At 40.6% G+C, this 26,622-nt stretch overlaps 1 protein-coding gene and 1 non-coding gene across 3 annotated transcripts in view; both read left to right on the forward strand.

Annotated features, from left to right (window-relative positions):
• The window catches only part of HTR2C (5-hydroxytryptamine receptor 2C), a 298,958-nt gene that overhangs the window by 28,621 nt on the left and 243,715 nt on the right, over nucleotides 1-26,622 (forward strand). The window lies entirely within an intron of this gene.
• Nucleotides 10,684-10,812, forward strand: LOC111558861. The gene has a single exon (XR_002739987.1). It is a non-coding gene; the product is annotated as a small nucleolar RNA SNORA35 (small nucleolar RNA).

The raw sequence follows: 26,622 nt of genomic DNA on the forward strand, positions 1-26,622 counted from the left end.
GCCAAAATTAAACCTATGACCCAGACAAATAACACGTGGTATATGAGAGCTTGCTAACAATCGCTTTCTGAAATATTCTCTCTTCGTACCTCTAGGCATCATTGTTCATTTAGCTTTCTCAAAACTAAGTATCTTTATTTGTATCTTTAGAGACAAATAAAAACTGATAGTAAGCTTATAAAAAGATACTAATAAAATGTGAAAAGCGAATCACGTATTTGTGGTATGTTCGTTAAAACTATATTATATCAATTAAAATCTCTATGTAATTAATTGTCTTTCCATGGAGTATTGACTTCATAGGGTTTTGATTATATGAGAATATACTCTCCATGTGTTGCAAGGTTCTTAACATCATTGCCAACGACACTGTCATTTAGACGGTTGGATTGGGCAAGAAACTGTCAGTCATCCTTGAACATCTTCCTATCCCTTATGCCCCATAACCAATTTCATCACCAACTCCTGGCAACTTTAGCTTCTGAATATCTTCACTCCATTTCTAGCATCCTTATACTGGGTTTGGTTTGTCCATCACTTCTTGTCTGAGTACAGGAACACCCTTCGAAATGATTGCCCCAATTACACATTTGCACTCCCAAGTCCCATCCTCCCTATTCTTAGTGCTCTTAGAATAAATACCAAAATCTTTGTTATGGGTTGTAAGAGAACCTAATCTGACCCCCGTCGACCTCTTCAGTGCCATAGTTTACCCTCTTCCCTCACCTCCCTCATGAATGCTTCGGCTACAACTGTCTACTTTGAGTTCCTTGAACACATCATGCTCTCGCCTCTGTTGTGAATCGTTCCTTGCATTTCCCACCTGTCCTAACGCTCACACCACCATCATAGCACTTACTGCGGTTTATACGTTTATGTTTATACATTATATTAAGTTTGTCCATTTATGCTTGTGCTTAGAGATCCCTATCTCTAAGGGAGATAGGGACTAGACGTGAACGTCAGGAGATGAAGGGCAGGATTTGCTTTGGCTGAAGGTTGTAATTGTCAGCATCCGGCACGGTGCCTAGCATATGATTCAGTAAATAGTCATTGACTGAATAACTCAATGAACACATAGGTATTTGTTAAAAAGTCATTCGTGTAACTTCTTGGAAGTAGTTGATCTGTGGTTGCTTAATTGTGCAGGCTATTTTTGTACTCGCCGCCCCCTACTGGTAGCTATATATATTGCAGCCTGGTGAAAAATTTTAGAGGCCTCAGGTACTAAGACCTTAACATAGGGTTGCAGATGGGAGCTATCAATTAACTGTGACAGCAGTAAACGTATCACCGTGTCTTCAAATGTGACATTAACTCTACAAGCAATTGACATATAAAAAGACATCAGATAACCAAATCCTATCACTGCTATGCATTATTAAATAAGCAAGTTCAGGGCGCCTGGGTGGCTCAGTCGGTCAAGCGTCCGACTTCGGCTCAGGTCATGATCTCGCGGTCCGTGAGTTCGAGCCCCGCGTCGGGCTCTGTGCTGACCGCTCAGAGCCTGGAGCCTGTTTCAGATCCTGCATCTCCCTCTCTCTGACCCTCCCCCGTTCATGCTCTGTCTCTCTCTGTCTCAAAAATAAATAAACGTTAAATAAGCAAGTTCAAATTTGTGACAAATTAATTCTGCATAACCTATAAAGTATTAAGAACTAGTGCTAATGGGGCTCACCTTTCACGTTAAAAAAATGGAATATATATATATATATATTGAATGTAGTATGAAGGTATCATTCAATATATGAATATATATGAATATGATTGACATGTGATGTTACTAGACGAACACGTTGATAAATGATATGATTCTGAGTTTATATTTCCTCCTGGCCAACTAAGATTTCTTATTCCTGCTTTAATTTCACATTGTATTTTATTTTTATTCCACTAAATTACACTTAGCTATTATGCAGTGAACCAAATTTGTCTCCGATTGCATATATCTCCCGTAACTCATACATTTTACTACCCTAGTCGTGTTTCCATTTTTTCGTCTGCTAAATATTGACAAACAATTTTAAGACGGCACGATGAGTGCCGGAGCAATGTTTCTCAAGCCTTATTGCGGATGTAATCATCTGGGGATCCTGTTAAGCTGCAGATTGTGCTTAAGTAGGTCCGGAAAGGAGCCAGAGTTTGCGTGTCTAACAAGCTCCCAGGTGACGATATCGTCGGTCCGTGAACTATACTTGCGGGAGCACGGTAAAACAGCAGGGGTCAACAACCTTCTTCTGTAAAGGGCCAGGTAGTAATTATTTGTGGCGCTGTGTTCCACATAGTCTCTTGCAACAACTCAGCTTTGCTGTTCTAGCATACCGTCGGCCACGGGCAACATCGAGAGGAATGGTTGCTCATAAAACTTTATGAACACTGAAATTCAAATGTCTACAGTTTTCACAGAGTATGGCATATCATTCATCTTTTTATTTGTTTTTTAAAACCATCTAAACAATGCAAGTGCCATTCTTAGTTCGTGGGCCATATACAAAGACAGCGTATAGTTTGCCGATCGCCCCGCGTTGCAGATTTTCATGAGGAGTTGTGTCAAGCGAGCGTGCAGAATACGAAGTGGAGGATGTGATTAAGTTCCACATTTTGGAACGTTCAGAGAAGCCTGGTCTGCCTAGAGGGAGGAAGAGGGTAGCAATGATTGAGGAAACCAGGAAAAGCTACATTGGAAAGGTCAGGACTCTCTGCAAGTGACAGCAGACTGTTCTCAGATGAGAGGTCTAGGGAAGCATGTATAGAATCGAGGTTTGCAAATTCATTGAGGAAAAGTGAAATGAAGATCACAAAGCCAGGCAGGGCAGGCCAGTCAAGCCATTTTGTCCATTATCACAAAGCACACAGCCGACTACAAAGGGAAGCCAAGAACTGATGAATGAAGATTAAAAAGATGGCCTCTCCAAACGCCTCAGCGGCTGACTCACGTTGCTGATGAGCTGGAGAGTAGGCATACGCACTGAGAGGTGCGGCGGTAGAGTGAGGCAACGGAACGTGACCCAACACCAGAGCTGGAAATGGTGAAAGATGGAATGTCAACTCTAGTTCGCTGTCCATTTCTCACATCATCCATCCCAAAAGGACTTTTTACAGTTGTGTTTCATTGGAATGCTAGAAGTGAATTAAGACTTGCTTGGGGAGCAGCTGGGTGGCTCAGTCAGTTACGCATCCGACGTCGGCTCAGGTCATGATCTCAAGGTTAGTGAGTTCAAGCCCCACATCGGGCTCTGCACAGACAGCTCAGAGCCTATCTGGGATTCTCTCTCTCCCTCTCTCTCTCTGCCCATCCCCCGTACTCTCTTTCTCTCTCCCTCCCTCTCATAAGTAATTACACTTAAAACATGACTTGCTGGGAACTTATTATATACAAGGAACTTAAGGATTTTTTTTTAATTCTTATAACAATCTAATAAATAGGGAAATGACCACTTATTTACTTAGATTTTCTCCAAGATAGGGAATGCATCTACGAGGAGCTATGACTCAGTCATAATCCCCAAGGGTAAAGAAAAAAATAGAAGGCAGAGGGAAAGTTTTCACTGTTCCACAATGGAAACATTTTGGTCAGAAAATTATACGTGACTTTCAAATACTGACTAACCATGACAGGAAAGGCAACTTATTAATGGAAGTTAGGAAGAATACCAAATGTACACATAGGAAATTTTAAACTTTTTTTTAACATTCAAAAGACCTGGGACCAGGTTTCCATCAAATAAGGAGAGATGTTGCATTTAGTTATAATATAAATTATTGTTTATTGAACATCTACTCAACGCCAGGCAATATAGTGAAAATTATACAAATTATTCCATTTAATTTTCACATTTTAGTAAAAGTGGTTGTTATTATGAAAACTTAACATATGAGTCCAAGAGGGCTTAAGTGAGTTATTCAAGGTTCCCTGACTCCTTTGGACTTGCCTAAGAAAAATTGCTATTGTGGGGTGTCTGACTTTGGCTCAGGTCACAATCTCACACTTCATGGGTTCAAGCCCCGCGTCGGGCTCTGTCCTGACACTTTGGAGCCTGGAGCCTGCCTCGAATTCTGCGTCTCCCTCTCTCTCTGCCCCTCCCCAGTTCAGGCACTGTCTCTCTGTGTCTCTCAAAAATAAACATTAAAAAAAAGAAAAACCGCTAGTGTGTAAATCTGAAAATATTAAATACATAGCACATACCAGATGCCAAACAGAAATTCATCGTTGTTTTCTTGCTATTATGGTCAATAGCATCACTGCTATTTACCTGATGCCTCTAAGCCTTTTTTTTTTTTACCTCAACCATAATGTGAAAGCCAATATAATACAAGTAGGTCAAAAGATTACATGAAACAACCTACTTAAAGTCTCTAGCATATGGAGGCCACTTGGTAAATGTCAAAACTACATAAATTTTCTCTTGAAGGATGCTCTTTATTCTTAAATACGACCCAATAAGACAGTCGATGTCAATGCTTCCAGTTATTTAGCGGTAGGCCCCTGGGTAATGAAGTTGACCGTGTATCTTCAGAAAACAACGTCTGACTACAAAATGACTTTAGTTTAAGTGTGTGGAATCAGAAGGTTGAGTTTAGGGCTGAAATACTCCGAACATACTTCAAAGTTTCTGGGTTGATTTTCTGTCCCACCTACTATTTCCTGTAGTTTATTTCTTACATATCTGTGTATGTAACAAAAGAATATTAGTTATAATCTTATTAAAATAGTATAATTCATTCATTTTTTTGCCCCAGTTTAAGAGTTGTCTTTTATTTGTTTTAGAAATTTTTTTTAATGTTTATTCTTGAGAGAGAGAGAGACAGAGAGAGACAGAGCATGAGGAAGGGAGGGGCAGAGAGAGAGGGAGACACAGAATCCGAAGCAGGCTCCAGGCTCTGAGCTGTCAGCCCACAGCCTGATGTGGGGCTTGAACTCACGAACCCTGAGAACATGACCTGCACCGAAGTCAGACGCTTAACCGACGGAGCCACCCAGGCACCCCCCACAGTTGTCTTTTAATAGTTGAGGCAATGTTTATTGATAGTATGAAAGTGCTTGATAAATGTGTTCAATACATGTTGGACGAAAGAGTGAATTAATGACTCATTTCCATTATTATTTATTATTTTTATATCTTTAGATTTCCATAAAGAAAGCTCCCTTTAAATTGGATATATACTTAGCTCTGTAAATTCATTTAAACAAAACACATCATATTCCCCTGGATATAAAAATACAAATGAATTAGACTTTATTACACTTTATTTTTTTTTAATTATATTTAAAAATTGATTTTGGTACTCGATGTGCTAACATTTAAGTACAGCACACCTGCCTCACATTGTTTGCTCCTTGGTGCTTTTCTTCAATTAATATTCATTTTGATGAGCTTTGGCAGTCCTCATGCTTTTAAAGGGTAAGCCAGATTTTCAGTTGACAAACAGATCTTGGTGTATTGACTACCAGTAACCTCGGATTCTAAAAGGAGAGAAGACGACCAAGTAACTCCAGTATCCTAGAGAAACCTGATATTTCAGTGTCTTCTCTAAATTGTTACCTAAAAGCCGGCCTAGAACGTACCTTTTCAGAGAGGGACGCTTTGGGGAAAAATGTTTGCCAGAGAACCTATCATTGAAAAGATAGCTCAGGGAAACAAAGCGATAAAGGCCAAGGACAAAGGGTCAAATTAGCTGGGATCGTGATACCGTAGAGAAGTGGCCTGGGAGCTCAACACTGAAGACAGCTGAGTTTAGAATGTAGATCGGGCGGGAAGAAGGGCACTTCAGGAGTGTGTGTTGAGGGGCAGGGGCTCCACAAAAAGCTGGGAAACCAATTAGCAAGGAATGAGTGGGAGCCGATGGGGCCTGTGACCTTATTGGGTTATAGTCAGTAACGGGATAAGGCGGAATAGATAAGGCGAGGGCAACATGGAGAAGATATTTAAAAAGGGAGATGCTGAATAAGGGGTTTTGATAATATTTATAGCTGTTCTTCCAAAGAGAAACGCCTGTAAGTGTTCAGATATACTGGTGGATCTCTCACCTCTGACAGTTCCGACGCTTTGGTAGTGGGCTCTCCAGTGATTACACCTGTAACAAGCATGCCCGACCACCAGGTGGCTACAAAGTCAAGTCATGCTGGGGGAGTTGCCCAGTGTTTGGGACTCTGATGCGGTGAAGGTTTTTCCAAGTCACAGCTTCAAAAATCTGATCAGCTACTTAGTGTCCTCTCTCCTATCTAGACAACCTTATCGAAAAAGTCGAATGGAGCTCATGGCTTCTCAAGATTCCTAAGCTCAGGGAATGGGTCTGTTAGATTCCCAAGGCAGGCGCCAAAGCAAACAAAAGAGAAGGAACCAACACGATTTGTTTCAAGTTTCTATGCACCCTACTTTATAATCCGTGACTTGCTCCCAGATCAATGTCTTTAGTGTTACTGCTAGCCACCATCGAGCTCTGTCCTTGAAATATAATTTGTTTATTTCTCTCCCACAATTGACTGGTTGTCATTCCCTATGGCAGAGTTATAGCTGTGAGGAGTGATAGATGGTTACTGAATTAGAGGAAGAGGACCGGATAGTGAGGCTCTCTAAATAAAGCCTTCAGGGGAAGGTCAGTGGCAATTTGGATAGTAGGAGTTGGCAGAACGTGGCTCCGGCAGCTTTTCCTTCATTATACATTATGATATCATGCCCCAGAGAACATCAAGTTCTCAGTTTATTTTTTGGGAAAATTACATAAAGCCAAGATCAGTATTGTTTGACTCTTCGTATTAATAGGTAGTGCATTAAGTTTGCATTAGAACGAAAAATGACGTAACCTCGTTTTTAAAAAGCAAAACACTACAATGAACATATCACAATACCCCTGTCACAGGAAAAGCATGCTGTTTATTACTCTAAATTATTCAGAGGTTTTGACACTATTTGCTGTAAACATTTGAGTAATAGAACAGTCTAGAACTAGTAGCTGACGGTGATACACTGAACTTCATCATTGTTCCTTCCCTTTGTGCCTTTGGAGGTTCGAATAAAGAGTGAATATTAGATTAATTAGCCAAAGTAATTATGGGGAACTATTATGGGATCAGCACTGTGCCAGGGGTTCCAGGAGTTGGCATAGTGCTGACCCCAAAATTTCAGGAGTTGTATTGGCCATGATCTCTGACCTCCCAGCTTGCTCATGATCTTACCAGTGAGATGAGATTAACATGAAACCAGAACAAACGCCGAATGTTACAAAGAGCTAAATAGCGTGCCCTACGCAATAAGGATCATACAGGTACAAAGAGGGGAGAAATCAACGAAGCCTGCATTTCAGAGGGAGAGCCATGGGAAAGTGAGCTCATAAGATGGGATGAATTGTATCCATAGCTGCCATCCTTCTCTTCCATCTCATTAAGCAGTCTATTTGTCTTTTTACACCCTCTCCAGACATTCACAGAAGTCCTTCTGACATGGTAGGGACTCCATTGACATTTGCTGGTTGATCTAAAAAAATGGAAGGGGCAACTGAGTGACTCAGTCTGTTGAGCGTCCGACTTAAGCTCGGGTCATGATCTCGCAGTTTGTGAGTTTAAGCCCCACAGTCGACTCGCTGCTGTCAGCACAGAGCCCCCCTTCCGATCCTCTGTCCCCCTCTGTCGGCCCCTCCCCTCGCTTGCGCGCTCTCAAAAATAAATTTTCAGAAATATTTAAAAAAGAAAATTGAAGTATAATTAACATACGGCGCTACGTTAGTTTCAGGTATACAACATAATGATTCAGCAATTCTATGCATTACTCAGGGCTCGTCACAGTGTGGTCACCACTAATTTTTTTAGAAGGATATGGTAACTGGAAGCAAAAGAGAGACATTTGGTTTTTCTGTCAAGTGTATACTTATCTTGTGAAAAGTCTGTAATGGCCATGGGTAGAGGACCTATTCATTGGATCATAGTGCCAATCTGAAAGCAAAGTTTATAGATGTGCTTCTTTTCAATTCTTTTTTAATATTTATTATTTATTTTTGAGAGAGAGTGAGAGGGACAGACAGACAGAGTGGGGGAGGGGCAGAAAGACAGGGAGACACAGATTCCGAAGCAGGCTCCAGGCTCCGAGCTGTCTGCACAGAGCCAGAAACTCACGAACTGTGAGATCATGACCTGAGCCGAAGTCGGACGCTTAACTGACTGAGCCTCCCAGGCGCCCCTGGTGTTTATGTCTTTATATTAAAGAATTTTTATTTGTTAGACATGCTCCTCTCAAATTTCAGTCTTCCATGAAAGCAAAAGGCATTGAATGATATAGTTGCCATTAATGTTAGGCAAGTACATAATTTTAATGGGACGTGATTAGACGTAATTAGAATAGTGTCACGTCACCAAAGATAGAGATAGATTGACAGCCATTAATAAGGTAAAAACCTTGACTGAATTTCTTGCCTCTACTACAACATTCTGAAAGTGATCTTATAATTTAGGATTAAGGCTGTTGCCTTCATAATTACATACAAAACAATGACTCTGAGTAACCACTCTTTTTCAAAACTGTGGGATAATGATCATGTATTTTTCTGAATGCTGAACTAAATGGACCACAACTTCCTAAATGGATGGTCTTCTACAGGAAATGTAAACTATTAAAACCCATAATTAATAACCAGTTTGTCACACGTTATTTTCCCTCTTTTCGTACTTATGTCTATCAAGTATTCTGCACATTCAAGAGAGTGTCAATATGGTAACTCGTTAACCAACACTTGGTAAATAGGTAGGTCTTCTTCATTGGAAGAGCAGAAACAAAGGTTAATGCATATTTCCTCCTTCAAGTGGCCATTATTCTAGAATTTTAGGCAGGAAAATATGGTCTTTTATACATCACAGATAAACCTATATATGCACTTTAATTTTTGAAGTGCACTGGTTTTTCCTACTCTTTAAGTGAGTTCCATTTATTTGAATTGTTTTCTTCCTCCTCATTTTTTAAAACCTTTGGCCTAGAAGAGTCTAGAATATCACCTGTAGTTTTCATTTCGCTGGGAAAATTCTGCTTTTTGATTCCATTCTCTTTCGAGTGTCCAGGAAAAGCTCTAACCCCCAACTTTGGTAATGGGACTTCTTCATCTGGGGGAGGGGCAGGCAAGAAAGAAATGAAACATTTTATAGCAACTATATTGGTAAAACTTTAAAAACTTGGAAGAGCCAAGCATTTGAAGGAACGTGGGCCATCTAGATGTTTTATGCATTACTGGCCGAAGTATGTATTGGTACAACCACTTGGGGAAAAAAGTTGGCATTGTCTTCTAAAATTGAGTATACACAATGCGTATAGGACATGTTGTTTTAATTTTTAATTGCTTAATGAATTAATTGTATCAATGTCACCATGTTTGGTGAGATGATGGTGACTCACCTACCAAGGGTTATAATTATTTCTGTTCTATGCACCTGAGGCCAGACTATTCTTAGAATTCCAAGATGGCCAAGTATCCCAGTGGGCATCATTTGGTAAGGCAGCATACCAGGCTGGGGCAAAACTAGAAGGGCGATAGAGAAAGACTTGTTTTGACAAGAACGCTATATACATTTAGAGTAGTGCATGGTTCGTAGCATTTCAACAATGACTTCATGAAGGAAAACAAGAAGAAAGATGGAATGATGATTATTTGACAGTCGCTGCTTGATGTGCAGGTTTTCAGTCATAACCCAGAAAAAAAATGGGAGGCATATCAAATGGATGCTTTTCCATTTTGCACATTTGGGAGAATGTGAGTTTCTTCCAGACTCACGGGAAACATGGGTCTTTGTCACATAATTCAAGGATAATGATCTACAAGTTCTGGTCAGGAACATTTAAGCAATTTTAATTGTGTGTGTGTGTGTGTGTGTGTGTGTGTGTGTGTGTGTGTGTTTATTTTTGAGAGAGGGAAAGAGAGAGAGAGAGAGCACGAGTGGGAAAGGACAGAGAGAGAGGGAGACAGAGGATCTGAAACAGGATCTGTGCTAACAACAGAGAGCCCGATGTGGGGTTCGAACCCACAAACCGTGAGATCATGACCTGAGCTGAAACCAAGAGTCTGATGCTTCACCGACTGAGCCACCCAGGTGTCCCTAAGCAATTTTGAATAGTCCTATCCAACACTTAAGCCAACATAAATAATTAGGCACAAAGCAACTTGGCTTTGGTAAGGGGAAATTATAAGACAAGCAGAAAAACATGTAAAAGTGTGAATCTTAAAAAATTCCACACATTTTTAACCAAGTTCCTCACAAATGGTAATTTGAAAGAGAAAGAGAATCGCCTTTGGCGAGGCGGGAGATGTTTGGTGGTAACAATGGCTGTTACTTATTGAACATCTACGGATGTCAGGTACGAGACTGGACTCTGCAAGTTATTTCTTCTAATTGTCCCAACAGTCAACTGTCAATAACCAAGTCATTATCGCTCCCTTTACCATATAAGGAAACACAGGCCAAGAGGGCTCAAGTGAGTTTCTAAGGTTCCACAGCTCGTGAGTGACAGAGCTGGGATTCTGAACCCAGATCTGCCTGATTCTAAACTCACATTTCCTTCCCCTAAAGCTGACCCAGGTATTTTGTAGCCGTACTGAGCCAATGAAGCATGGATCCCGACATGTTTCAGGTCTCATATCCACCCCTCTTCCAAGCTGGTTCTTCTGCACAGAGCATGGGCTCCCGGCCCCAGCTCTACCGTCTACAAGCACTGGCAAGTGACCCATTGGGCTTCTCCCTGACCAACTGGGCATCGAGCAGTGCAAGAGCAAATCCCTCCACAAAGCTGGGAGAGTCATTCTGTGGGCTACTCCTGCATGCGGGTGGGTACATATCCACTGGGTCCTGGGACCCTGCCTAAGACAAGTGAGGGGGCGGAGAGACAAATCAAACAGCTCAGTACCTGGTACTACTAAATAAAGGCGACTGTGTCCATATTCCAGTTACCAAGAACCCAAAAATGTTACTGTCATTACATTATCACCACCGTTACTATTAGCTGTGTAGCTCTTGGCGATTCACATGAACCCCTCTTGGACTCGGTTTCCCAAGTCCGTCAAATAAGGTCGACGATGCTGGAAGGATCCAAGATTGCCATGATGATGACATGACAAGAGAAACTCATTTTACTCCGCTGGCAGATTGCCCTTTAAGTGTTCTTCAGACAGGAGAGATAAGTTCACTTTTCCCCTTGATGTGATAAAAGTGAGATTAAGATTAGAAGAATCTTGCAGACATTGGCCCCCGTCCAAGCTGATGCGTTTGCCAAGAAACTTGGGAAAGCTAAAAACTTCTATTCCACTTTCATCAAACTGAACAAAGATAACTTGGGATCCCCTGTGTCCGACTGGCTTTTTTCAATGTGGCATTATTCTCATTCTCCACCACTGGAGGGGCTTCACGCTTTGGAAAATTCCGAACAAGACTGGGGTGCCCAGCGTCTGTGACCGAAGACATTTCTGATTATTTCAGTCCTGGCAGCATGTTCTGGCTCTTGATGTTTTTAAACATTTTTTTTTAAAGAAAAACTATTAAGCACAGAAAAACTCAGATTCAAATACATTTAATATCTCATCCTCCCCCCCAAAAATTACTTTTTAATTTAAATTTTTAAAATAAACAAAACCTTAAAATAAAACTTGAAAAATGTATTTCTCCACATTCCTACAAGCCTCCTGACACACTTGCCTTCCCAACCTCTTCGTTCCCCATATATAACAGTCCGTTTAAACTCATGCCGATAGAATTCCTTTTCAATTATTTCTTATAATTTAGATCTATGTGCAAGATCCATTCCTGGCCCCTTCTTTCCTTCATAATGCCTTTGGACACTCAAGTCCCCCCCAGTCTCTCCCTCTACCAGCTTGGCAATGACCACTTTCCCATTTTTTGTATTCATGAAAGTTATCTTATAAGCCAAGTTGTAAACTCTTTGAAAGAAAAGACCCTGTCCTTTCATTCATCTTAGTACTTACAGAAGCACCCAGCCCAGTGCCTTGCATAAAGCAGAAGTTCAATAAATAATTATTGAGGGATAAATTCACGTAATTTTGCTATGAAGTCCATCATGAATTCTTGGAACCAGAAGTGAAAGAAAGCTCTAGAAAATTGAATCGCGCGGTTTTAGAACCATAAAAATTTGGCTCTCTGTTTTAGGTGGTAAATAAATATACACTGACACTCATTTAAAATCCAGAAAAGGGGGACACCTAGGGCTGGCTTAGTCAGTAGAGCGTGCAACTCTTGATCTCGGGGTCATGGGCTCAAGACTCACATTGGGCGTGGAACCTGCTTAAAAAAATAATAAACAAAATGCAGTAAAGATTAGTTTGTGAGGGGCGCCTGGGTGGCGCAGTCGGTTAAGCATCCGACTTCAGCCAGGTCACGATCTCACGGTCTGTGAGTTCGAGCCCCGCGTCGGGCTCTGGGCTGATGGCTCAGAGCCTGGAGCCTGTTTCCGATTCTGTGTCTCCCTCTCTCTCTGCCTCTCGCCCGTTCATGCTCCGTCTCTCTCTGTCCCAAAAATAAATAAACGTTGAAAAAAAAAATTAAAAAAAAAAAAGATTAGTTTGTGAGACATAAATTCATGAAAAGTTATTTAATAATTATTTTGAAGGAAGACCTCACACTTTTTTGTGTGTGCCAACATTATAGATGATAAACTCGCCTTCCCAGGAAATGTCCCTAGGGTCCTCTGCCAGAAAGGACACTGGGCTCACAGGTCATAGCTATGTTCTGATAATTAGGCCAACATTATAAAAGAATGCACACAACTCCCAGCTCATTATATTACTATTTTCAGGCAATTGACATGAAATATATCAGTGAAAAATACATATCAAACCACATAAATCCTTGTCGACTGAAATACAAAACCCAGTTTTAAAAAATGACACGCTTTTCCTGACAGTTGGCAAGGATACATTAGAAAGACTTTTTTACACAGTATATATTTTTCAGTTATTTCTTCAGAAATATGGCAAGATAGTGTTCATATGACCCACTACCCATCTGAATGAATGTGTTATAATAATACAGGGTTTTATTACTTTCCCCTTATTATTTCAATGCAGAATAAATGCCATCCGAACAATTCCCCTATCCCTCACCAGCCTTATTACACTGATAACAAGATGTGGGCAGACAGTTTTTTAAATAGACTCTTAAAACTTAATTTCTTAACATAGTTGAGGGGCTTCTCTTAGAGGTCCGCGTGGGTAGGTGAGAATCTGTCAACATAATGTCTGTTCTCAGCATTTTTCCTAAGGGCAACATGCTATTTTGTTCTCCCGTGTAATTATTTTTACTTGTCTTTTTCTGCTTATGTCCTTTAATTTCTCTTAGAACTTTTGAAGATGGACAAGTGTGGCTGTTTAGATTCTCTCATAGTACAAAACAGTGTTTGTGATAAAGACTATGAATTATCTTTGATAAACATCTGCTTATAGTTGAATGAGGGGTTGTTTAGTACAGAAAGTGGTATTCAGCGAAAAGTGCAATTTATCAAAGAAATACTTCTTTCCTTGTTGCATTTACCGTCTTGCCGGCTTGGTGTATCTATATTGCTTATTTGTCCTTTATTACTGTCAAGACAGCAAATTTCTCTCTGGAGCAGATGGTGTAACTGTCATTGTTCCAGTGCTTAAAATTCATTCTGCTGCAGGAATTTTTTTTATCATGAAACCTCTAATTTAGCAATATTAACAAATTGAAGCTATGGACTGTTTTCTCTGGGATGTCTGGCCTTTATTAGATATCTGAACAAAAAAAAAATCTATATTTATATCATGAAAATTGGATCGAAGTATATATTTGATTATTTCTTCATAATCAATGTCATTATCGATTATTGACAGTGGGTAAATGCTATAAAATGTTAGTCAGTCATTAGTTGTATAAGAGTTGATCATGGATTTTGTTTGTTTCCTTTACCAATATCTCCATAATTTATGGCAATGGAAATTTAAAATTATAATAGGTGTCTTGATACTTTTTGAATAGAGTGTTTAAATTTAAATCTATTTTTAAACTTCAAATTTGTACCTTTTTTGTCCATAGCTCCTAATAGCACCCCGCTTCACCTACCCCACATAGAAAGCCATCAGATTTCGTATTTTACCTTCAGGAAAGAATCAAGGGAAAATGCCATTTTTTTCACGCCCCGCCACATTTTCAATATTGGAATGGTTAAAATAAGACCAACAAAAGTCTTGCAATCAATTTTAGCCTTGCAGCTTAAAAACTAAGGCAACAAATAAATCTTCTATGGAAATATTTGTAATAACTTTTGAACAAATAATGCAGGCAGGTAAGTGTCCAGTAAATAGAATTCCACAGCCTGTCAAAATTTTTTCCATGCTTACTGCTTTAGAAATAATTCCACTCAGCGTAATGGGGTAAATGGGGTACCCCATAGTTGGCCATTTGTATAATCACCAGTGAAAGGAGTCTAATGAGTTGATCCCATGTTGATCAAGTCCATTATCGTTCGGGTGACCATCCAGTCCAGGGTGCCCAAGAAGGTTACGGTTTGTACTTACTGAATAAATGTCAGTAATACTTCCTTTGAGACTCAGAGATGTCCCAATTTGGCTATTAAGTTAGATGCTAATTCTTAACTCTCATGCGCCCACATAAACCTAAGAACTTACAGGCTGACACATATAAAAGCACTATAAGCAAACATCCCTTCATCAAGAGGAGCATGCAAACTTATTAATGACACAAGAAATACATGTGAAATCCCTGCAAAAAAAATCCACCAACCTTTGAATTAAAATCAAAATCTGCGAGGCAAGCGGGAAGCTCTGTGGGACGTTAGGGAAGAGATACATGGATGTAGACTAGAGTAGTTAAGGCTGATTTAAGCAGCTGTCTTCCTCCAGGGCCTCGCAGGCATGAGGTCACGTGAACAAAGTCCTCGGGATGGTGATAATTCAAGTTCACAGCCTCTCAGTCAACACTGGAAATGACTGAATGAATACAGAGAAGGGTATGGTAGAAAAAATAATCAATACGGACTTCGAAATTCCCGTCTCTCGCCCTGGCGTTGCCACTGGCCACCTTTATGTCGCTGGGTAAATTACTTCTTCCCGTTGGCTTTGGTTCTTTCATCTGTAAAAAGAGAGTAAACCGGATTCACTGAGCTGTTACTACTTGTGAGACTACTTCGTGCCAGGCGCTCCGCTCAGGACGATGGCAATGATCTCTGAAGTTCCTTTCCTGCTCTAACGTCTGTGGCAATCACTTCCATCACCAGTGTTGCCAGTGAGATAGGTCTAGTCAGCTCGGGATCATTCACTTCTTTGTCAAAAAAGAACATTTCTTGCAGGTAAGTGAACCCCACCCAGCATATATTCGTTATGTTAAGTTGACTTGCAGCTTCTCCTCGCAAGTGCCCTTTATGTCCTCCTTGGGTTAGGACCGTATTTTCATCCCCCGTGATAATGACGCAACCCCAGAATGGCAGGAAACCCTTTTGGGGAGAAGCTGGTAGGGCATATTTTTGGAACATGAAAGCTGCCATTAGGCTGCAGGTGACAGAGGCTGCCAAAGAAGCTGAGATTTCCTCTGTGAATCCAGCTGGTTCAAGGCTATAGGCTCACTTCCCTTAGTGGGTTTTCCTATTTGCAGGGAGCGGGGAAAGTGGCCCTAAGCCATCAGAGTGGCGTATATATCACATTTGATAAGGCACACGGGCGCTCTACTCCATTAACTGGAGAAGTTGGAGCTAAATCTAATCGAAAAGGGATCCGAGGAGCAAGAAAAAATTAATTTCACTGGCCTAATATTTATTCTGCACTTTAAACTTGTGGCATGCTAAAAAAAGTCGTTATGCTTATCAATACATAAGTCTGTGCCTACTTACTATAGGAGATACAAAATACGAGATGGAATATAAATAATATTTAAGTCGATACTTAGCTCATTTACCTTTGTCACATGATAAAACTTTTCGTGTAGTTAGGCACGAGAAGGGAAACTGAAGTCCTTTCAGGAAAGTATTCCTAGCACCTTTCATTAATTAAAAAAAAAAAAAAGTGAATTCCAAGTGTTAAGAAATTTCTACTGGCTTTCCACATAGCCTCTTTGAAATTTTTTAACTTACAGTGTATTTCTTTTTCAGAATTACATAGCCCTGTACATTTAAATCTGTAAATGTACTGAGGCAACTATATAAAGCATTAAATTAGAGATCGGAACAGCTGAAAACTAACTGAAAGAGCTGAAAATAGAGTTGCAAGTAAATCATTGAGAATCTGTCTTCACATATACTGCGTGTGAATGTTAAATCAATCTGTTTTATTCTGTCAGTCATATTAGACTATTCTACCCCCTCAATTTATAAAGCACCTAATCCTTGAAAACTTCAGACCAAAAGGGAGGGAATAGAAAGAGGAAAAGTGAAGATCATATGGAATCAATTGACAATGCGCTGAAATATTCACTTGCAGATATTGTTAAGTGTATGTTTGAAATAAAGGCCGAATTTGAAACTAGATTATTTCTTTTGAAAAGGGGCTCAATTATTTCAGGGTGTAGAAGCAAACACAATTCAAACCTGTAATCATTTTCTGTATGTGTGTGTGTGTGTGTGTGTGCGCGCACGCTTAATCATTGTTCTGGCAAAATAAGACCATGATCCAAATTCTAGGCCTTATTCCAAAACTTCTAGGGATTGGAGACACCTTACAAGGTGTTGCAAGGGGCCAGGCATAAGACCAGAGAAGGCAAATGCAGACCCTAACTCACAGTGATATCCAGAGGGCTCACCAGCCAGAGGAAACACAAAAAGCCAGGCTTAGAGCAAGGCAAACTTGTTTTGAAAAAGGCAGCAGACAGGCTCCATTTTTTGCACTTGAACAAAGCCAGGAGTGGCTAAGGGAGAGTGTATGTAAGAACAAAAAAGAAAAAGCAGGCTGAACTGAGACCAATAGGGTGATGGCTATTCCCTTTCTTCCAGATGAAATACGAAAATTTTCTGGGACGGAAAGAAGTGTAAGAAGATAGATCTGTACCCCTGGTGTTTCAGGACAATTCACTGGGCTCTATAACAGAGTTATAGATTACTTTGTCTTCTACTGTAGAAAGAAATGACTGATTGAATGGAATGTTTCACTGATCTTCCTGAACAAACCAATCTCTAGAATTTCAGACACAGACAGTGCCTTCTCAGATGAGCTCATGTGAACCTGCTCATTCCCTGAACTATTTATTGAAAGCAAGTTGAGAATTCCCAGGGCCTTTAGATTAGTAAACACAGAGGCCAAATATGTGGCCAACCGAATCCTTGTACAACGTTGAAAGTGATCATTTGTAATATGTTTTTGACCATTATGTAGTACTATCTTATTACATTATGTAATATGTCAACTGTTTCAATCATATTCTAAGGGAAGAATGAATATCCTTACGGATTGTTAATATTGCTGGTTTTGCTTTGACTTGAGCAGCTCCACAAATGGATATTTATTTGGTATGTTACCTTTATTAGGAAAAGAAACCTTCATGGCTTCTCTTGTTACAAAAATATTTCTATAAATATTTTGATCAAATCTCTACTGACTTCTATTAATGTGCTAAAACAAGGTGAAACAAACATCTTAAATGCCGTTTGCTGATGATTAGATTGTAAATGTTATATTCCATTCTCCACTTCTTTGAGGGATTTCATTTTTAAAGGAAAACCACAATCGCAACGTGGACGTGTGCATTAGGGGACTCCCAGCCTTTTTCAGAAGGTCATATTCTGCCAGAGGGTAAAGAATCCTGCTTTGCTCGAGTAATGTTTTCAATCTAAAAATCTAGGAGACAGGTGCTCACTTGTCCTCCTCCATGCTTAGAAAATACAGGGAGGAGGCCATAGTGGCAACTGTCACCGTGATTGATCTCGTTGGGACAGAAGATTGACCAGCTGATTGTAACCCATGCACTGAGGACTCTCGCACCACAGTGACACTGTCACATTGAAACTCTGCAAGGTAGAACAAAGCAGTGAGGTTTTAAGGTTTAAAGGTTGTGACACGCAAGTTCCTTTTCTCACAATGTTTCAGCCACGTGTTGTTCACAGATCACCACGTTGCGATGATGGATGTAAACGTACCCGATGAAAACAATGATAATGACTGCGATTCTCTATTTTAATTTTGTATTGAACCTTGTCTAAATGCCACTGGTAGAATTATAAGTAGATGTGGGGCGCCTGGGTGGCTCAGCCGGTTGGGCGTCCGACTTCAGCTCAGGTCATGATCTCAAGGTCCGTGGGTTCGAACCCCGCGTCGGGGTCTGGGCTGAGAGCTCAGAGCCCGGAGGCTGTTTCAGATTCTGTGTCTCCCTCTCTCTGACCCTCCCCCGTTCATGCTCTGTCTCTCTCTGTCTCAAAAATAAATAAACGTTAAAAAAAAATTAAAAAAAAATAAGTAGATGTAAGCAGAGTCGTCTATGATCAGCATAGTTTACAATCTTCCTGTCCTTGAAGTGTGTACCAGTTAAGCTCAAGCCAGGGAAAAGGTTGTTTTATAGAACTCCATGGCACTCAAAATCGGAATGTGAAGTGACTGTGGTGGCCCACAATAGTAAAACGGTAGTAACTAGAAAGGAACTGTAATTAGAAATAAAACAGAAATCTGTCATTCATCTCTTCGTTCAACAAATACTTAACGTAACAGCTAATGGGGCAAGGTATTTTCCGTTCTAACTCTTAATGAAAATCATCTCATGCGTCCCCGGACCCTGGAAAGTAGGCTTGGATGTCATTACTCTACCTTTCTGCTTAAGTGTATTTTACACCTGCTTTGAACGAGAAGGTAAAACACGGATATTATTAGGAATGAGCATTGAGTGGGAATAATCAAGGGACGTTTCCTACATGACATGGACCCCTGGCTGGAGTGAGGTGCACAGGCGGGCCATGAGGAAGCGGAACATTAAAGACTTCATTAAAGAATTTCATCCACATTTGGATCTTATGACTCTCCAAATACTCTAATCTCATTCTGCACAGAAGGTGAGCGTTACGGCATTCCCAGGCTGCGCCGGGTCACAAATGAAGCTTGAGAGCGAATGTGCACCAGCTGCCGTTCGCGTAACAAACTGTGCCCATTTTAAAAATTATTGGAACTCATTTTGAATTTGATATTCAGTGCAATCACACAAACAGCTATTGGAGACTTAATGGGATCCCCGTCTCCATGCTAAATGCATTGGACTCCAAAGCATAGCCTCAACATTCAAGCGCTTTACAGGCTGGGGACCGTGATCTCCTGACCCCTTTGCAAAAGCACAGCTCTCCTTGGGGCACCTGGGTGGCTCCGTGGGTTAAGCGTCTGACTTCTCATGGCTCGTGAGTTCAAGCCCTGCGTCAGGCTCTGTGGTAACAGCTTGGAGCCTGGAGCCTGCTTCTGATTCTGTCTCTCTCTCTCTCTCTCTCTCTCTCTCTGTCCCTCCCCCACTCACGTTCTGTCTCTCTCTCTCTCTCACCGTCCAAAATAAACACTTAAAAATTTTTTTTTAAGTACGACCTTCTATCTCATGCATTTGAGTTTACATCATCTTTGGTTTGGGTTTTACTTATCGTTTCCTCTTGATTCTTAAACTCAGAGGATTAAGTGTTCCTTGGCAGTAGATTTCCTACTTGAGCAGATACTACCTGACTACATTGGCGTATAAAATTTACAAATGGACTAAGATAGTTTCTCTCAACATAAAACTGTTTTCCGTTTTTGCTGAGTCCTTACATTTAAGAACACGAAATCAGGGCCCTTGGACTCTGCGGAAGGCCCCAAGATGTGGAGATCTTGATTAGCATATTCTCATTTAAAGGTGAAGAGCTAATTCTGTGGAATGCCGACAGTAATTTTCTAACTAGCTCCTGCACTGAAGGGATTTTTCCCTGATTGATTAGCTTTGGAAATTAAAAAAACAAAAACAAACAAACAAAACCAAATCGTTTTCATACAAGATCAACAAGGGAGACGTTTTTTTCCGATTTCCAAAAACGTTAATTTTCTTTCCATAATTACTTTCAACATTTTGCTTTTTTTTTTCCCTCAATAAAGTTCAAATTGCTCTCAAGAGCAGCGAAGTATGACTATAGTTCCCAGAAGATGATGACGCAAAAAGGTCATTGAGAAAGGATATTATGCCCTTCCATCAGGATGTGGTCCTCATGCAGGCGGTGATAAAATAAACTGTGTTAATTTCCGTACATCTTTGGAAGTATCCAGTCTGCATTTTCAGTTTAGTTCTCATTACTGTACCTTCCTTTAAAAATGATGCAATTAAAGCAGAAAAGAGGAAGTTGCTATATATTTTTTTTTAATTTTTTTAACGTTAATTTATTTTTGAGACAAAGAGAGAGACAGAGCACAAGCAGGGGAGGGGCAGAGAGAGAGGGAGACACAGAATCCAAAGCAGGCTCCAGGCTCTGAGCTGTCAGCACAGAGCCCAATAGGGGGCTCGAACTCACAAACTGTGAGCTCATGACCTGAGCCGAAATCAGATGCTTTAACGAACTGAGCCACTCGGGCACCCTGGGAGTTGCTATATTATAACTGAAGTTTATTATTATTATTACTAATAATAATAATAACACTGTGCGTTATCTATATCAAAACTTTTAAAAACCTGAGCAAATGTCTTCTTTTGAAATTCTCCTGGGAATATAAAAGTTAGTATTTTATGCACAACATGGGTAGATGCCATTCAGAATAATGGATGGGACATATATTTTATGTATATTTTTGTTTATATTCTATATATTTACTTATGTTTTTAATTGTTGTTACTTGATTTTTGTGTTGTGTGTAGGATTACAGTACCAGAATGGTGACATTTTTCTAGCTTCTGAGTTTCTTTACAAAAGGGTATGGTATTGTGATGTAGGGTATTGGGCCCTATTAGTTTTATGCATTAAAAAAAAAAAATTCCAACCATCTTAACAAATATGGCAGACGTAGTGGCTCATATAGCCAATCTTTGAGGTTGTAGTCGTTTCTCATTGGCTCAAGCTGTGGTTACTGCGTTGTTGCTGGGGCAGGGCGGGATCTTCCTTCTTCTTCTTAAAGCAGGAAATGAAACTCCTCTAGACACCTGTCCTTATGGATGATCTTCCAAGGGCATTGTGAATGCTTCCCCTTAATTTCCACCTTGGAAAAATTGTGAAGGACTATAATTGACTTATTTGGATCAAATGATGGTCCTAGGGCCATTAGCATGACCAAGAGGCTAAGGTGCTATTGTAGACCCAGACTGATAAAGGCCGCCCCTTCTCATTTGGGGAGGGAGCTTCAACAGAACCATAGAGAGTGGGGAAAGAAGAGTTCCCCCAAGGGGCTTCCTGGCTGACTCAGTAGGTAGAGCTTGTGACTGGATCTTGGGCTTTTGAATCTGAACTCCACGTTGGGCTTGGAGCTTACTTAAAAAAAATAATAATAATAAAAATAGGGAGCCTGGGTTAGTCAGTCGGTTGAGGATACGACTTCAGCTCAGGTCATGATCTCGCAGTTTGTGGGTTCCGGCCCCGCATCAGGCTCTGTGCTGACAGCTCAGAGCCCGGAGCCTGCTTCGGATTCTGTGTCTCCCTCTCTCTCTGCCCGCCCCCCACCCCCACACTCATGCTCTCTCTGGTTCTCAAAAATGAATAAATGTTAAAAAAAAAATTTTTTTTCTGTTTTCTTTTAAACTGAGGTATAATTGCAAATTCGTTTTTTCTAGAAAGACTTCTTGGTTTGCTCATGAATTTTCGGTTTACTACTGACACACGCATTTGCTTTTTTGTTACCAATTTTCACCCACAACAATGACTTGGCCATTGCCTCCCAACTTTTGCATATTGGTGTTCTTGATGAGTAAATCAGGAAAAAATTCAATAATGAAATTTGCAAAACAGAACCCATTTTCTAAGAAAATAATTAGAAACTAGAAGACATGGGGTGCCTGGGTGGCTCAGTTGGTTAAGCCTCTGACTCTAGATTTCAGCTCGGGTCGTGATCTCATGGTTTGTGGGTTCGAGCCCTGTGTCGGGCTCTGTGCTGACAGTGTTGAGCCTGTCTGGCATTCTCTCTTTCCCTCTCTCTCTGCCCCTCTCCCGCTTTTTCTCTCTTTCTCAAAAATAAGTAAATCAGCATTTAAAAAAAAAAAAAAAACTAGAAGACATGATTTTTTTTTTTTTTTTTTAAAGAGAAACAATGTCATGATTAATGAAGTGGATGGGATGTTTGTGACAACATTGCTTTCGCTTCCTTTCTGGGTCATAGTTTTGTTCTATGTAAGTGAGGTTTCTGGATAAATGAGTTTTTGCAGTTTACAGAGCATCTAAGAAAAATACCTCCTTCAGCGTTTGCAAGAGCCTTAGAAGCTAGGTTCCTGATTTATGGCTTAGAAATGGATTGATTACTTTGTAGTCCCTATTTTCTCCAGAATGTATGAGCTGGTGTTTTTATGCAACCTTCACACTGTCATAATGTTTTTTGACCTTCCTATACTATTCATTAACATCTCGATGTTTTCAATATATTTTTTTAAACATTTATTCATTTTTGAGAGAGAGAAACACAGAGTGAGTGGGGGAGGGGCAGAGAGAGAGGGAGGCACAGAATCCGAAGCAGGCTCCAGGCTCTGAACTGTCGGCACAGAGCCCGATGCGGGGCTCAAACTCACGAACCTCGAGATCATGCTCCGGATAAAGTCGGACACGTAACCAACTGAGCCACCCAGGCGCCCCACTATCTCAATTTTTTTTTTAATGAAATTACGAACCACAGATAAGTTAGATGATTGAGCCTCGTTAGTACAAGGTAAGTACAGGGTGAGAGCCTTTGAGCTTTGAGTTTCTATCCTCTCTGCAAAACCAAAATAAATCCGGTTTAACAGGATTATTCTCTCAGTGTGAAAGAACTAAGAAATTATGAAAGTACAAGTTAATTAGAATACAGAGCTACTTACTTGGGCTGACAGTCATTAATTACATGTTCTCAGCTGGCTCAATTTCAGGCAATTTGCTGCTACACCAAACAAAAAAAGTTCCCGATAGTTTTTAGTCTTGAAAAAAAAAAAAAAAAATCCCTCAAAGCACAAACGGAGAAATAATTGCTCGATAAGGTGTAAAGAGAGCAGATTTTAGATTTAAGCTTTTGGGCCGGTGTTTTCGGAAGTTTATTCCCTTTGCTATCTGTTTCCAACTCCAATTAGAGTTAGTGGAACAGGTTGGGAGTTTCTGTGTCTGCTCAGGCGAATAGGTGATTGTTCAAATACCGGTGCAGTGAGTGGAGATAAGTGTGGGTCTGCCATGTTTTCGGCAATAGATACAATTCTAAGAAGCTGTCTAAAACCCAACTTTTCCCAAGTGAGTCATGCTTTTTTAAGTGCAATGAAACTGTTCAAAGAACCTCATGAGCCCTTCCTTCCCTTTTAATTTTTTCTCACCTCACGCTTTAATCAGATTAGCATCTTATTCTTGCCAATTAGATATGTCACTCCTATTTAATGGTTTATTAAGTTGGCATGTCACCTGTTTATGGGATCTGAAGGTTTTGGTACTTGAGCCTCCGTTGATAAGAGTTGCATGCCTCTGCTAATAAAATAAGCACCGCTAGAAGCTTTGAGGTAATTGTTTTCTTAGAATGGAGAGTATTCAACCTTGGTGGCAACATACTGTGGAACTAAATGAAAAGTGAGAGCGTATTAAATAAGGTCTTAGTTCTCAATGCTGAGTTTCTTAATTGTACTTAGTCCATAGTCGTGATGTAAGTGGCTGAGGGCCTCAGGATATGGGCTAGATGTGCAAGGAAGAGATCAGTCATCAGAAAACGGTGGCTTGCGGGGAGCCTGGGTGGCTCAGTCAGTTGGGCGTCTGACTTCAGCTCAGGTCATGATCTCACAGTTCGTGGGTTCGAGCCCCGCGTCGGGCTCTGTGCTGACAGCTCAGAGCCTGGAGCCTGCTTTGGATTCTGCGTCTCCCTCTGTCTCTGCCCTTCACCTGCTCATGCTCTGTCGTGTGCTCTCTCTCTCAAAAATAAATAAACATTAGGGCGCCTGGGTGGCGCAGTCGGTTAAGCGTCCTACTTCAGCCAGGTCACGATCTCGATGTCCGTGAATTCGAGCCCCGCGTCGGGCTCTGGGCTGATGGCTCGGAGCCTGGAACCTGTTTCCGATGCTGTGTCTCCCTCTCTCTCTGCCCCTCCCCCGTTCATGCTCTGTCTCTCTCTGTCCCAAAAATAAATAAACGTTGAAAAAAATAAATAAACATTAAAGAAAATTTTTCTCCTATTTTATTTTTCTAAAGTCTTGAAACTCCTGTATGTGCTTTACACTTAATGACGTATTTTATTTTATATTAACCACATTTTAATTGCTCGATAGCCCCATGTGACCAGTGGAAACTATATCGGACAGTTCAAGACTTAGGGTCATCAATCTTATTGATCTTTTTAAAGACCTAGCTTATAATTCTTTGATTTTCTCTACTGCTGTCCTGTTTTCAAGTTCACTTATTTCTGTTTTCATCGTTTTAATTTTTACTCTTCTGCTACTTTGGGTTTAATGCTCTCTTCTTTGCCTAGCTTTTTAAGGTAGAAGTTTATATAATTGGGGCACCTGGGTGGCTCAGTCGGTTAAGCATCTTATTTTGATTTCGGCTCAGGTCATGATCTCATTGTTTGTGAGTTTGAGGCCCCTATCGGGCTCTGTGCTGACAGCTCAGAGCCTGGAGCCTGTTTCGGATTCTGTGTTTCCCTCTCTCTCTGCCCCTTCCCCACTCACGCTCTGTCTCTGTCTCTCCAAAATGAATAAACATTAAAAAATATTGGCTTGGGGGCACCTGGGTGGCTTGTTCGGTTCAGCATCTGACTCTTGATTTAGGCTCAGGTCATGATCTTATGGTTCATGAGATCGAACCCCACGTCGGGCTCCACGCCGATAGTGCAAAACCTGTTTGGGATTCTCTCTCTCCCTCTCTGTCCCTCGTGCTCTTTCTATTTCTCTCTCAAAATAAATGACTAAGCTAAGAAAGAAAGAAAGAAAGAAAGAAAGAAAGAAAGAAAGAAAGAAAGAAAAAATGGTGGCTCAAATAATCCCTAATGTGGATTGTTTATGGAACACATTTCCAGAGGAAAAAAAACCTGGATACAGCATTTTTCAGGAAAGGACTAGGAGTAACTGAAGGGGAAATGCACGTGAAAAACAGCACGCACGAAAGGGGTAAGAAAAGGCAGTGTTTCCTCTGTTGTTCTGGTGACAATAGTTCCTGTTCTACTGAATGCTGAGAAGCCCCATAACAGTTACAAAAGAGAAGGAAGGGCGTACTGGAGGCTCGGAAAGAAATAGAGGAAAAGAAATATAACCACCTGGTGGTGAGAGGAATGGAAAATAGGAAAGAAAATAGATACATTAAGGCTCACGTAGGGAAGCAAGCTGCCTCAGAAGCTGACCAGAAAGCATCAAGGGCAGATAGGGTCAAAGGGGGAACTAAAGAGAATCCTAGGGGCATCTTGAAGAACTAACTCAAATCAAGACAGCCAAGCGTAACACGGTTGAAGGCATGTACATAAACTATGTGTAGTATAAGAATACAAAAGACGGGATTGTAAAAACGCAAAAGATTATGGTGATGTATGCACGTTCAGGGCAATAAATCAGATTTCATAGCAAAGAAAACATTTTTATGAAAAGGAAGAGAATAGGGACCATTTCTGAATGACCTATATCAGTCACTAGATATAGTTACCAAAACAAACATAGAGGAGTTATTAAAAAGATAGGAAATCTAGGGGCACCTGGGCGGCTCAGTCGGTTAAGCATCCAACTCTTGATTTCGGCTCAGGTCATGATCCCACAGTCATGGGATCGAGCCCCGCATGTGGCTGTGCCCTGACTGTGGAGCCTGCTTAAGATTCTCTCTCTCCCTCTCCCTTTACCCCTCCACCCACTTATTCTCTCTCTCTCTCTCTCTCTCTCTCTCTCTCTCTCTCCTCAAAAAAAGATGGGAAATCTAGAAAGAGTGATGGATTATTGTGGATGTGATAGAAAACAGAAAAAGAGAAAAGGTTTGTGAATATTATGCACCACAAAAAATGAGATTGTTGGGGCACCTGGGTGGCTCAGTCGGTTAAGCGTCCGACTTCAGCTCAGGTCACGATCTCGTGGTCCTGTGAGTTCGAGCCCCGTGTCGGGCTCTGGGCTAATGGCTCAGAGCCTGGAGCCTGTTTCCCATTCTGTGTCTCCCTCTCTCTCTGCCCCTCCCCCGCTCATGCTCTGTCTCTCTCTGTCTCAAAAATAAATAAACGTTAAAAAAAATTAAAAAAATAAAAATAAAAAAACGAGATTATCTCTTTTCTACGGACAATCAAGAGTTATAAGGATTTTTATATATAAAAGAAATCTCGGAAACATAAAAGTATTGATGTATGTTGTTTATGTTTTCAGATTAAATGCGGTTCATCTTCAAATCATTAAGGAAGTGTTAAAAAAGAAAGCAGTAAATTTGAAGATCTAATTGACTTTATTCAAAAATTCATGAATCGTACAGCATTCCATCTAGCAAATAGAAAGGAACTCAGAGGAGCTTTACAAAATGAAAGGCTTTTGTAGGCAGAAGTGGGGGGGGGGGAGGAAGTTTCCAGCAAAGACTGGATGGTTTCAGGTAAGGT

Source organism: Felis catus, chromosome X (assembly GCF_018350175.1).
Source record: "Felis catus isolate Fca126 chromosome X, F.catus_Fca126_mat1.0, whole genome shotgun sequence".
Classification (NCBI taxonomy): domain Eukaryota; kingdom Metazoa; phylum Chordata; class Mammalia; order Carnivora; family Felidae; genus Felis; species Felis catus.